The sequence below is a fragment of the Babylonia areolata genome, chromosome 16 (assembly GCF_041734735.1).
Source record: "Babylonia areolata isolate BAREFJ2019XMU chromosome 16, ASM4173473v1, whole genome shotgun sequence".
Lineage (NCBI taxonomy): Eukaryota > Metazoa > Mollusca > Gastropoda > Neogastropoda > Buccinidae > Babylonia > Babylonia areolata.
In genome coordinates this window covers 10,610,569-10,613,068 of record NC_134891.1, presented here as the reverse complement: position 1 = coordinate 10,613,068, position 2,500 = coordinate 10,610,569, and the positions used below count along the sequence as shown (strand labels likewise).

The following is a 2,500-nucleotide window of genomic DNA, read 5'->3' as shown; positions in this document are numbered from 1 at the left end:
GTGTGTGTGTGTGTGTGTGTGTGTGTGTGTGTGTGTGTGTGTGTGTGTTTTTTTTCTTTCTTTCTTTCTTTTTTTTAAGGTTGAAATAGCAGGATTGTCTAAGAGTAAATGCGAACGGGCAAGTCTAATTGCGAACGATTGGTTTGGGTACATGTGAACAATTAAAACAGAAGCATATCTTAACTTATCAAACATAATTATTGGAGCATCGCACCAGACTGTTGTATTGCTGGTTTTTAACACACATGCACACACACACACACAAACACACATTTAAACACACACACACACACACACACACACACACACACACACACACAGAGAGAGAGAGAGAGAGAGAGAGAGAGAGAGAGAGAGAGAGAGAGATCATTAAACCCAGTCAGCTAATACTGGAAGACAAACTTGTGGGACTGTTTAGGAAATTTGTCAGTAACTGCTGCCCAAAACGCCACACCGTGTAACAGTGATTCAATCCCTTGTTCAATATTTATCTTTTATTTTGTTTTGCTTTTTGTGCGTGATTTCATGTAACATTGCACGCGCGTCTTATAAACCTTGTTAAGGTTTAATTGACATTAACTCACTCGGTACGGCCAGTCCTCTCTTCTCCTCTATACAGACGCCCTCGGATGTCCAGTGGGTGTCTCAATGACCCAACCTTTAGCTTCCGTCGTCAGAATTGTGGTATTCTTTGTCAACATTCACCTCTTCAGTATAATAGCCTTTTGCTTGCAATATTTTGATGATGGTAATTGGGGTAAAACGCTGTTAACGTCGTTTCTTTCGCCGTTCATATGGAGAGAGTTAAGGTTTATTTTGATTCAGATTCTGATTCAAACACACACACCTTTGAGAGCTCTCAGTAACTGTGCAGCATCGTTCGCTAATACACTCATGTCAAAATACCTTATGGTCCGACTGCAGACGACACTAAGACACTATTTTGGAGATTCCTGGCAAAAACTGACGTTCTGATCTGCCACCAACATACTTTTTTAAATTCTCCCAGCACTGGTGATGCACGATTCATTCACACATCCAGTCAAATCGGCTACTGTGTCAAAGTTCATCTTGCTTTCTTCCCTTGATTTTAGGATTTTTGAGAGCACGTTTGTGAACTTGGTCAGCAGTGGTGCGCGAAGAGAAGACAGAAATAACCAGAAATAGCTGATGTTTGTCTTATTCTTGGAAATGGAAGATTCATTAAGGTATCTGAACGAGGTCGAAGCAGACGTTAATTAAAAAATTGTGAAATATGTGTGGTGAGAACACTTGGAAGTGGGGACGGTACACGAACTGTTCACTATCACACGCTGTTCGCAGCTAGGCATACCTACCTAACCTACCGATCATTTGATATGTGCACACAGCAGCAATTACAGCAGAAAACGTGCAAACACACATTAGCTATTATTCAAGACTGGCATAGCCTTTCAAACTCAGTTGGACAAACCACCACCCACCGTCTTTCAGTGTGGAAATGTCCAGGATCAAGAGATGTTGTCGCCCGTCTGTCCCGTGAGGTGGCGACAAGTCATCTTTTATACGACGATTCGGACAATCCCGTTTGCGCTGGTAGCCAGTTATCAGTAAATGACATCTTAAAGATAATCAGTTTTGAACTCTGCCCTACAATGGGTAGGTGTTCACATGGCCCACTGTCCTTTCACTCACACACACACACACACACACACACACACACACACACACACACACAGAGAGAGAGAGAGAGGGGGGGGGGGGAGGGGGAGAGAATGTGCAAAAATGGATTCATGCAGATTCACATAATTCCAATGTGCAAGGATATGCCCAAGACTTCTTCCTTGGAGCTCCAGACAGATCTCAAACCCAGACTAACGGCAAGGACAACACTCCTCTTCAGACAGCCAGGACTGCCCCCCCCCCCCCCTCCCCTCACCCACCCTGATTTCGAGAATACTTTGGCAGAATAAATTCATTTCTTATTTCATTATATTTGGAACATATAAGTAAAAAGTGTAGTTCTGATTCTAGCATGTTCTTGCAAAAAGGGCACCATTGGTTTCTGTCCTGGCTGGGAATATATTGTTTAAAAAAATGTGTTTAAGAGGCGACATAACAATTCTAAATCTTGAAAATGTTTTGAGCTGTTGGACATTAAAACAAGATACAAACAAAGCCTGATCGTTAGGGTATGTTTGGACTGATAATAAACATAATTGAAATCATGGGACTGCAGCGAATCAAGCCAACTTTGAGCATAGCAATCTATAAGCCTTTGCTTAAATTCCCTGATAAACATATGTGACCTGTTTCCTCGGAATCACCCATAAGTCGGCCGACCCCATTTCGAGTAACGAGGCCCTAAAGGGTTTGAGGTGAAATTTGACGATTTTGAGTTTTGTAGACAAATCACTTCATAAGAGGTTAATCTACCACAAACTGGTTGGATTTATCCGAAAAAGCATAATAAATGGCTTAATTTGCAGTTTTTCTGGCACTCGAATGCCCAGTTTGCGGT

At 42.0% G+C, this 2,500-nt stretch overlaps 1 protein-coding gene across 1 annotated transcript in view; it reads right to left on the bottom strand.

Annotated features, from left to right (window-relative positions):
* Positions 1-1,583, bottom strand: part of LOC143291140 (uncharacterized) — a 16,621-nt gene extending 15,038 nt beyond the window's left edge. Inside the window, exon 1 of the mRNA XM_076600810.1 lies at positions 1,464-1,583. The gene's annotated coding sequence lies outside the window, so the exon portion shown is untranslated. The remainder of the gene's footprint in view (positions 1-1,463) is intronic.
* Between the last annotated feature and the right edge of the window lie 917 nt (positions 1,584-2,500).